The sequence below is a fragment of the Elephantulus edwardii genome, unplaced genomic scaffold, assembly GCF_000299155.1.
Source record: "Elephantulus edwardii isolate Elephantulus edwardi_28Jun2011 unplaced genomic scaffold, EleEdw1.0 scaffold00129, whole genome shotgun sequence".
In the NCBI taxonomy this organism is placed as follows: domain Eukaryota; kingdom Metazoa; phylum Chordata; class Mammalia; order Macroscelidea; family Macroscelididae; genus Elephantulus; species Elephantulus edwardii.
This window is the reverse complement of record NW_006399879.1, coordinates 9,275,096-9,286,614: the sequence shown is the minus strand read 5'-3', so window position 1 is coordinate 9,286,614 and position 11,519 is coordinate 9,275,096. Positions and strand designations below refer to the sequence as shown.

The window sequence follows — 11,519 nt, the reverse complement described above, 5'->3', positions numbered from 1 at the left end:
ATTTTAGTCAGTTTTATTTCCATCTTTTCAGGCCCTTCTGCCTAAGACTACTCTGCTCAGCAGGTAAACTCATAAATATGTACGCTTCAGAATGGCATCTTCTAAGGTACCATGGTCTTCCCACCCTATTTAGTTGTCCACCTCCTCCTCATCATTCTGTTCTTCCTCTTCTAGCCTTTCCTCATCTTCATCATTGTCCTCATCTCTGCTCTTGTCTTGTTCTTCTGAATCGGTTTTTCTGTCTCTTTCTTTCTTTCTTTTGCTCAGATGATTCCTTCTTGCCTTTCTGCTCCCGCCTGTATGCTTCCAGAGCCTCTTTCAGTGGAGTAATGAAGCGCTGGAACTCCATTTCTTCCATGGCTGAGAGGACATCAGTAGCATTGAGAGTCTTGCGTTTCCCTTTCATTGAGAAGTTGTTGGCACAGGAAGTGGCATACAGCACGAAGACACTGGCGGCGCGGGAGATGGCACTCCGGGCCCCCTTGGAGATATTGACCCCGTCCGGGAGCGCCTCCTTGATGATCCGGGTGATGACGGCATTGGGCAGATTTAGATCCTCAGGCCTCTCTGCCATTGTCACTCCCGCAGCCTCCTCTTTAAAGTCCGTTCCGGCGTCCTGACTTCCCGCGTCGATGCAGTTTATTTCCTTTTTAAGAGCTATGTCTCTAGATCCAAAAATTCCAAATTATCAAAGTTAATGTAGCTTAATTAAAAGCAAGGCACTGAAAATGCCTAGATGGATTCACTGAACCCAATAAACATAAAGGTTTGGTCCTAGCCTTATTATTAGTTATCAGTAAGATTCTAGATGCAAGTATCCACTAACCAGTGAAAATGCACTTTTACTCGCTCTACCCAGAACAAACCCCAAGGAGCTGGCATCAAGAACACAACGGTAGCTCAAAACGCCTTGCCTAGCCACACCAACACGGGATACAACAGTAATAAAAATTAAGCCATAAACGAAATTTAACTAAGATATACTGATGAGGGTTGGTCAATCTCGTGGCAGCCACCACATTCATACGATTAACCAAAATTAATAAGAACCGGCGTAAAGTGTGGTTAAAATGTAAGTATAATAAAGTTAAATTAGCTCTCCGCTTTAAAAAGCTGAAGATCTAAAGTAAATAAACTACTAAAGTGACTTACCTAATAATGAATCCAATGTTAGCTAAGACACAAACTGGGATTAGACATCCCACTATGCTCAGCCCTAAACCTTAGTATTTAGTAACAAAAATACCCGCCAGAGAACTACAAGCCAATGCTTAAAACTCAAAGGACTTGGCAGTGCTTCATATCCCACTAGAGGAGCCTGTTACATAATCGATAAACCCCAATATACCCTACTGTCACTTGCTAAACCAGTCTATATACCGCCATCTTCAGCAAACCTCTAAAGGGGGAAGTAGTAAGCTTAAATGTATTCAGAAAAACATTATGTAAAGGTGTAACCTATGTGATGGAGCATAATGGGCTATATTTTCTTCACAAGACCACTCTCGAACTCCAATATGAAATTATAGGATAAAGGAGGATTTAGCAGTAAGGCAGGAATAGAGAGCCTGACTGAATATGGCCATGAAGCACGCACACACTGCCCGTCACCCTCCTCAAATGACTAGGACTCATACTCATATTTAAATCCACATGACATGAGAGGAGACAAGTTGTAACAAGGTAAGGATACTGGAAAGTGTGCTTGGATTATTCAAAGTGTACCTCAAACTGAAGCACATGGCCTACACGCAGAGAATTTCATGACCATGACCACTTTGAACAAGACCTACCTCTTAACCTGCTCATCACAAGTATTTATACCCATAAAACAAAACAGTAGCCAAAACGTAGTATAGGAGAAAGAAAACTTACCCAAGACGCAATACAAGCAGTACCGTAAGGGAAAGATGAAAGACAACTTAAACTACAAAACAGCAGAGATATACCCTCCTACTTTATGCATAATGATCTAACAAACAGTAAAGGAATATTTGCAGCTAATGTGGGTATAATATCTATGATTCATTCGCACATAAGAATTCAAACATGAGTAGCTACGCTTAATTTCATCTATGTACATTTTCATTTTAAAATTCATGACTACATCAATTCACACCTATATCAAAACTGAAAAAATTTATTACCAATGTATCTAAACGCCAACCCATGACAACATATGAACTCACCAATTCATAAAAAGCAGTAATTGCAGTTGTTGTACATTGTTCTACAACAATATATCAAAATTTTAATAACAAACTTACGGATCGCTACCATCAATCAATTTCTCTAATAAATCCATAACAACCTAGGGATTCTTACATTCAAAGTGATAATCAAGCCGTTAATTAAAAATTTATATACATTTCATTTCATAACTCCATCTGAACAGATTCCCACATTATCAGCAAGCATTGAAATATTAATTGGCAATTTATCTTCATTGAAATTCATAAATTAGGCCTAGTGGCAAGAAGCTCCACTGCAATCCTAGAAGTACATGGTTCGAATCCACTAGACGCTCTCCTGGAGAAGGAGAGGCAATTTCCTCCTCTACCAGTCAGATCTGATTTGATGGTACACACAAAAAAAAATTAAAAAAATTTTAAAAAAAAGAAATAGAAGCCCAAGCACGGAAATTCATAAATTCACCACAAGAGGAATACATCTTTTCTTTCACAACAAGCATTACACTTTTCATGTCAATGGATCCACAGGGCCATTCATAACTTCTCCACAGGAGGGATACACACATTAATAGCAACCCTAATAGCACTCATTACATTCCATCAATATTGCAATTCAATATATCACTGTAGGGATGCATTCATTTATCGCAACCATCAAACCTTTGATTGTAATAAATAAACCCCACAATTAATAAATTATTGACAAAATGTAGATACACTCTTTGAAAGCAGTAATTGCAATCTCCCATCATTGGAATACATAAATGTCTCACAACATAGGGACTCACTAATTCACAACAAGCACAGAACCATAAATGGCATAGTTAGCAATCAGAAAATCATTAAGGATAATGCTGCTGCACTGAAATTCATAAAGTCATCAAAACAGAGATTTATTAATTTATAACAGTCAGTCAACTTTTAATTCCCATTTTTTCACATCAAAATTCTTAAACCAATCTTCAAAGATACCTTAACATAGTCAGGAAATTGAAGCCAAAGACTTACCTGATAACGTGGTCTCCATCGCAAACTTGGCATGGACGATTCGTGAGACATTCAGTAGTTCACCGCCATGCTTGGAAATATCTTACCTGCTCATGTGCAGTATTGTGGACAGAGTTCATGACTCAAAAGAGGCTTAGGCTGTTCAATGTACATCTCACTGTCCTCTGCAAAAGTGTAGAAAGGAACCCTATCAATGATTTTAAAAAGAATGTGGACACAGGATTCTACTAGTGAATAATGAGAACGCAAACAGTTGCATTGTGATCTCTATATAGCCGGTGTTTTTTACCTGCACTTACACAGAGGCCAACATATCTAATCAGTGTTATTAAATCCAACTAGTATCATGCATAAGCTGAGTAGAGGGCTGAGATGACATCCGAATTATGTGTGAACACAACTGAGTCTCACAACATCCTTTAGAAGAAAAGTGAGCTAGACACACTAGAGTCGACGGCGATCTGCCCCTGATCAAACCCTATGAGCATCCTAACTGGGCTCCCACTCTCTCTGTGCATGGCCTCACAATGTCTCAGATCTGTGAAAAGGACTGACAGTCCTATACTATAATCTAAGATCAACCAACCCCCGAACCACCCGTGTGAGAACCTTAGAATCAGCTGTGAGATACTCGCTCCACAACTAGCGTCATACCTATTGTGTGGGCATAGCTGATAGCAGAATATGATAGGCAATGCACATATGAGTCCTTTAACACCCAAGTGTGGGAATTAAAGGTGCTGCAGAATGCTGTCCAATCTTAGTGCTGTGCCTGCATTTAGGAAGGCTGACAGTGACACAAGGTATGCAACTCACACAGTCCTATCCTTATTTGTGAATGAAAATTACTTTTCCATAGCGTTATCTCTACACTTTGGCAGTCTACCCCCTGTATTAAAGGATCACCTCTAACACTATAATTACTGTATACCTTACTACCTGCACAGTAATGAATGATAACCTTACTTCAGGATGATCTCTTCACACGTAAAATCTACACCAGTCTCATATGACAATGTGATATATGTTTTGAGAGAAGGAACGATACAATTCTTTTACTCTTGGGCACTTGGGTCATCTACCAGCTATGTGAAGAACTCATCTACTGCAGAAGGAAACCAGCACACAAGGCACAACTTACTTGATGATGATTGAGATAGTTGATGTAGCTCGAACACCTCATTCCCATGTCCTGTACTTACCCTATTTTGAGGGCTGCCCACACTACATGATGAAAAGGGATCTCAAGAGAGCTATGACTGTCCTATTAACCAGTGTACGAGTTTTCAAGGACTCCGCACACCTGAGAGGTTAACTGTCCCATAAGAAGGACTTAGAGTTGCATGATGATCCATATTCAGCTGATCCCTGTACCTACAATTAGAGGTGTGCTTCATTTACACTGGATGATTTGTTCTGTGCATGCCCTGAGTGGAAATCACAATAGAACAGATTCATCCAAAAATACACCACAGTCCTGAATTTCCTGTGTTAAGTTGAGAGCAATGACCTCTGCGGTTTATTAACTCATGAGTTGTGTACCCACTGTTACAGGGAAGCTGACAGTGATGCCATTTGGTTGTGGTTAACCTAGTTTTGTACTACCCTGCGAAGAAGAGTGAATGTACCACGGTAACATCTGTTCACAGTACATTCATGTATCTGCCTGTTAAGGGAGGCAGAGATCTAAACAGAACTGTCAACGTCACCCTGAGAATTACATACCCTGACAAAACTAACCTGTACACATAACAAAGCCCCAGACGTACTTATTGAAAGCACCTACGCACACATCAACATCGTTTCTCCATTCCTAACTCCAATACTTGTGTTTTCAAAATAGTGGACAGCACTGCTATAAGACCCGCATACACTTCTATACTGTGCCAGCCTTGGGAAAGAGACAAAGCATACCACCAGACAGTTTAGGACCAACTGATTCCCATACCTGCCATGTAAAGTCAGCTGACAATCATACTTGATGGATAATTTTTGAATCCCCAAGGCAAGAACACTCTAGACCAAGACAATGATCCCAGCCTAAACGTAGCCTTTGAGCAACTATATCCTTGATGGGCTCTATTGCCAAACAAATTGCGATGGTACCCAGACATGTTTCTGAAGTATCTGCATGGGAGGAAGAAAAAATCAGGTCTGGGATGAGCTAGACACACTTTACTCCTGTATCTGCCCTCTTTGAAGATCAGATGACAGTACAGCATAATCCTTGCATATCACCTATCCTCTGAAGAGAACTGAGAGTTTTACACTGTGATCTATACAAACTCCATCTTGGATACACTGTCTAGAGAAGGAAGACTGTTAACCAGGAAAATCGCTGGACAGGTAGTTATGTTAGTTAATTACGAGCAGAGATGACAATGCTGCAGAATGGTCCATGAAAAGTTGAATCTCCAACCTACAGGGTGACGGGAAGAACATTACATTATCATGATTTGAAAACACTTAACCTGTACCTGGAATCCTACTCTTGACTGGCTGACAGTCATACAAGAACAGTTTTGCCCATCGGACTCCTAAGCATGCCTTGTCAGGATAATGGCACCTCATGCAATAAGAACACTGGATGTCTAGGTCCTCCACAAACAGGTCCTATGCCTGCATTTGTAAGAAAAAAAGATAGTGATCAAGATGGGTCGCTGCACACATGAGCGATGTACCTGGTTTTTTGTGAGGTTTTTTTGCAATTTTGTGAACCTAATGCTGGAAGGTACATGATACTCAAAATCCTCAATCAGCCCAGTCAGATGGGGTAGAAGAGATTCAACAAAGTGTGTGTAAATAACTCACTGTTGTAAAGACCTGTGACAAACACTAACCGTGAATCTGGATGACCCGTGGACACATCCGTATTCCCTCTGCCCTTGAGCGTGCTGAACTAGAACAGGAGAGTCTGAAAATCCTACTAAAATTACCTCACTGCGGAGAGGGTAAACCATGCTACAGGATATTCACTGCATAACAGAGACTACTTACTACCTGCCTTGCTAGAACGCTGCCCCATCTTCAAGATAACCTTGAATACCGGAGCCAAATCGCAGCAAAAAACCCTAACAGGAAACATTCTTTAACTGTAACTCCAACCCCTAGCACTAATCCTTACAATAAGACCTAACCCAGACACAGTCGCAAGTCCAAATCCTTCAGCACAATGGCAGAACCAATCACTGATCTCTGAAACAAAAAAGCATACCATAATGATATGAATCATATCCTTACACCAGAAGTAACAGCCATGACCCTAATCCATACATGATAATCAAGCATAACAACAACAGCAGTACACTTGAACCAAAAACCATATAAAAAAGCATGAAAACGCATAAATCATGATAGCAATCACTCAACTAAAAACAAAGTCACATGTGGAGACACAAGCATAGACCAACAGAAACACAAAAGAGTACCGACGTGCAAACTCAGAAATATAAGTGGGGAAAAGCTATACCACACTCACCAATGATACACACAAATTTACGTGGAAGAACTAAACACATAGAGGAAGGAAAATACAATGCAAACTACAGCTGAGACCACAGAAACATATAAAAGAATAGTACTTGAAGAGTGCAGGGAAAGGTAAACACACCAAACCAATAAGTGAACAATGACACACAATAATAGCCAATGAACACAGCATCATATATAAATGTAACCAAATACTTGAAATCTTTGCAAAACACAAGCCAACATGCTTAAGAGAATATTACCAAATAAAGGATGATATAACATGCATGCAAATGAACGCCTTCATAAGTATTTTAAACTTTTAAAAAAAGGACGGGAGAGAATACGAATCATGCAAGTATATACACCCAAACTCACTCAAAAAACCACAAACAGAAGTACTTAACAAAACCAAGGAGAAATAGAACTATATGTAATCAGTGTTACATGAGTATTTTTAAAATACTAAAGGCACATACTTGAAACTGCATACAAGAAAAAAAGTCTGAACATGCACACAAATTCATACATAAAAGTACACACAAACACATCCAAAAGGTAGAACATAAAGCATATAAGAGTTATAAGGCTGACACAGACACAAATGCATGAAATTAATTCTGAATATTCAACAGCAATCAATGTTAATGACAGCAAAGTAAGACAAATGCATATTAGTAAATAAACATGAATTGACAACCTGATACAAATACAAAAGTAAACAAAAGGAAAAAGTGAACATGTAAACGTACACCCTCAAGAAAGAGTGTACGTAAACACAAGCTCAATTACATGGGCCGACAATCGTAAGACACCACAAGAAGCCACATTCACTAACAACAGCATTGACCATGCTACATTTATCTCTTAAAAACTTGTTGTCTCTATGGGCCCGGTTGGGAGACACAACCTGTGGCTCTTAAGCTGGTCTCCGCACATCTCAGTTAGGTTCCTGCACTATGTTGAGGAAAGACCGCGCTCTCGAATGATGAGTCCAGTACCTACCCTTTTGGAAGGGCTGGCAGTGGTCTGTGTATTATACTTAACCTCTGAAGAGGACAGCTACACACTGTGGTCTGCACTACCTTAGTCATGCATCCTCCCTTGGTTGAATCCAAACTATCCTGCAGGAAACTGTGGTTTCCTACCTACCTACCTGTAGACGGAGCTGACAGTACTACAAGATGGCCTGTGTAAAACTAAATCTTTTACCTGCAGTGTTGGTGATAACTGTACTGGAAGATTGTTTGTGAACACTCCAACAGTTCCTGCTCCATGATATGGGATGATAGAAACAGAGGATAGTATCTACTCTCCTTACTCCCCGGTCTGCCTTTTAAAGGACTGACCCTACAGCAGTATGATCCTTGGCCCTCAACTTCATGCACACAATGATGCTGCAAGAACACTATAAAGAAACAAAACCCTGCTCTGGGACTTCACACACACACACACACACACACACAGAGACAGACAGAGACAGTAATTGTCTTTTTTGCCAATGACCAGGAGTAAACCTGCTGGCATATGAATTGAGAAAACCTGAAGTTCTGTATATACAAAGTCAGAGGTAGTCAATTATATGCAGCATGACCTGTTTATGTCTGCCTCCTCTAAAGACCGTTTGTAGGCAACTTACAGTACTACAAGATGAGCTTTGGGCACATAGGTCTTCTATCGGCCCATGTCAGGACTCACCCAATGCAGGATTTTCAGTGTCTATGAGTCCTGTTATTACAATGTCAAGAGGGATAGCCGTGCTTTAAATTTGTTTCATGCACACCTGACTCCGACAACTGCACTCTCATGAACACATCCCAAATGGGAGTGGATCTGTGATGTCCTAAGCCCATCTTGTCTGGAAGGCTGCCCATGCTTCTGGAAGAACTGTGCATACTTGAAACTTTAATGTCCCCTTGAAGAGTTCAGACACAGTGGGTTGAAGATTGTGCACACTGGACTCATGTACTGACCATCAGTTTGGGCTTGACATTTCTCAAGAACATTATGTACCTGCCTGATTTTTTTGTCTGAGAAGTTGACAGTAAACCAGAACAATCTGTGTACACATCTAACAACCACAGCATTGCGTGAGGACAATGGACCCATCTAGAGTAGGCTGTGTGAACGTCAGTGAGGGGTTTTGGAATGCTGGCAATCAATTACAGTAGCTATTTAAAAAAGAATAAGATGGATGATTGAAGTTACTAAATATCAAGAACCTGTGTACATCAGAATCTTTTTTCCTATTGGGTGAATAGAAAACCACTTCTTCCTGAAAAAAAAAAAACACTTTGCAATGCCATCTCAGATCATGATCTGCTCCAGCAAGTTTACAGAGTGTCACAGAAATTACATTTTTTAAAATATATATATATATATAACTAAAAACAGTGTTAAAAAATATACCCTTCATAGAAAAAGTTATTCAGATAGACAACAGACATGTGAAGAGAAGCTGTAAATCACCAGCATTCTGAGTGTTTGGAAAGGGAAACCACGAGGAGGTACCATCACGCTGCTATAAAAGTTGCAAAGTCCAGGAGGAAAGCAAGTAATAACTGTTTGACAGGATGTACAGACAAAGAAAATCTCATGTGCATGGGAAATGTTTGGAAAATGGTACAAGCACTCTTGAAGGCAGTGTAATATTTTCCGAAAACACCCAAACAAAGAAAGTGCATAAGACCAATCTATCTCATTGCTGGAAACCTATCACAGAGCCAAAACAACTAGTATTCACTATTATACTCAACATCAAAAACAGAAAAAACAGCCGAAAGGTGTACCAAATGATGGATCGCGAAATGGTGATGCAGTCACATGATAGAATATTATGCTTAACCCAGAGTAACTTATTTTCAAGTATACTACATGACAGTTGCTAAAGTCGATAAAATAGAGATAACGAATTAACTATAATTAGGCCACATGTGGCATGACTCCAGTCTTGTAAAAGTAGAAGGACCACTATTAACCTGTGTACCAAATTCCAATGGTCAAAAAAAAAGACATAAAGATGGTTATTGTAAGAGAAAGGAGAGCACAGAGGAGATTCCATACAGTGATGACGGGATGGGGGAGGTAAAATAATCAAGAACAATCCGGTGAGAGCCTGAAAACAGAAGGCTGAGTATATTACTGGTATCTATCGTGATTTTTTTATATAATCCATAATATACGAAGGGACTATATAAAACAGTATTAAACGAGCAATGATTTAAACACAATATGTAAAAGCAAAGCATGTGAAAATTGTGTACCAAATCAGTACATAAAATACAGAAATGAAAGTAGTAAAACTACTGAATGACAGATACAATTCAAACCCAACAAAAGACAACCTCTGACCACAGCAGTACTGGCAAAGTTCTATAGTACAAGTGATAAATATCAGAGAGGATGTGAAGACACTGAAGTCATATACATGGTTCATGAAACTATAAAGTTGCACATCCTTTCTGCAAGATAATTCTGCATTTCACCCAAAACCCAAACATAGTGATCATATATGACACACCATTTCAGAGATTAAAAAATGTACCAGGGGAGCTCTGGTGGCCTAGTGGCAAGAAGCTATACTGCAATCCCAGAGGTACATGGTTCAAATCCACCAGATGCTCTGCCGGAGAAGGAGGGACAATTTCCTCTTGTACCAGTCAGATCTGATTTGACGGTACATGCACAAAAAATAATTTTAAAAAAAATGTACCACAGAGCAAAGAAGACAAAGCTAGATTCATACTCAGATGTTCATTAAAGTGTTTTTCTCATATGAGGGAAAATGCAGTCAGAGAACTTTGAGACATGAAAGAACATAACTGAGAAATTGTGCTCAATGCACATGTAGAATAGAATACTATACAACACTCCGGCCAGTCACAACGATATTGAAAGTGTGTCTATAATGTGAGAGAGATTGGAGAGCAGTATTCCAAGTGTACTAACCCAGTGTCATCAGGGAAAAGGCTGAATTCTACCATTATTCTAAAACTAGGATACCAAGTGGAACAAGCAGAAAAGTCTAGAGAGAGAGAAAGATGGCAGAAGGACAGAGGCTGGAGACAGGGGTTGAAATATAGAAAGTCATTGGATTCATGGAGTTTAGTGTTGAGAGGGTGAGAGCGCAGGAATTTCTAAAAATATAATTAGTATCATACGACACAAGATAAAAATGGACCTACGTAAACAGGAATTAACTTTTTGAAACACATTTCTGAATGATCTTCTGAAATACAATGTATAATGAGACACCTTAACAGGGAAAAACAAGCCAAGAAACACTTATTGCTGTTGATTGCTATCCATTCCACCATGAATATATGCCCTAGACAGAAAGGGAATAAATCCTTTACATAACTCCCATGATCCCTCAAACCCTAAAGAGTTTTCAGAGACACTTCTGCTTCCCAACCAGCCAGTCTCAAAAGGAGAGCTCCAGCAAACACTGGATCAATGAGGCTATGAATCTCTTTGGAAACATTCTATCTCATCTTCATTCTATGAAATGGCTGGTGACTTAAAAGCGTTTATTTATTCACTGTGAATTATAATTGGAATTCCCTAACTTTGTATAGCAGTATTTTGAAAAGATTTCTAAAGGTAGGGAAAAAAGGGAGGGAAAGTGTTAAATATATCAATGTAGTTGTAAAAGAAATTTCTAAAAGTATTTTCTAAGATTGAAAACTGAAACAATGTTCATCTCTTCAGTTCTTATACTGGGCTTTTAATAAAAGTGGACAAAAATATACATCAAAACAACTTAAAAACCAAAACTCTTAGGTAAATTTCACAACTATGTAAGACACAGATGTCTGTACCAATTAGAAAGAAAAGTTCTAAATAATCTCA

The 11,519-nt window shown here is 39.3% G+C and overlaps 1 pseudogene across 1 annotated transcript; it reads right to left on the bottom strand.

Annotated features, from left to right (window-relative positions):
* Window positions 1-129: 129 nt before the first annotated feature.
* Window positions 130-574, bottom strand: LOC102862454 (annotated as a pseudogene). The gene has a single exon (XR_438937.1). The product of XR_438937.1 is annotated as a polymerase (DNA directed), epsilon 3, accessory subunit pseudogene (transcript).
* Window positions 575-11,519: the final 10,945 nt, after the last annotated feature.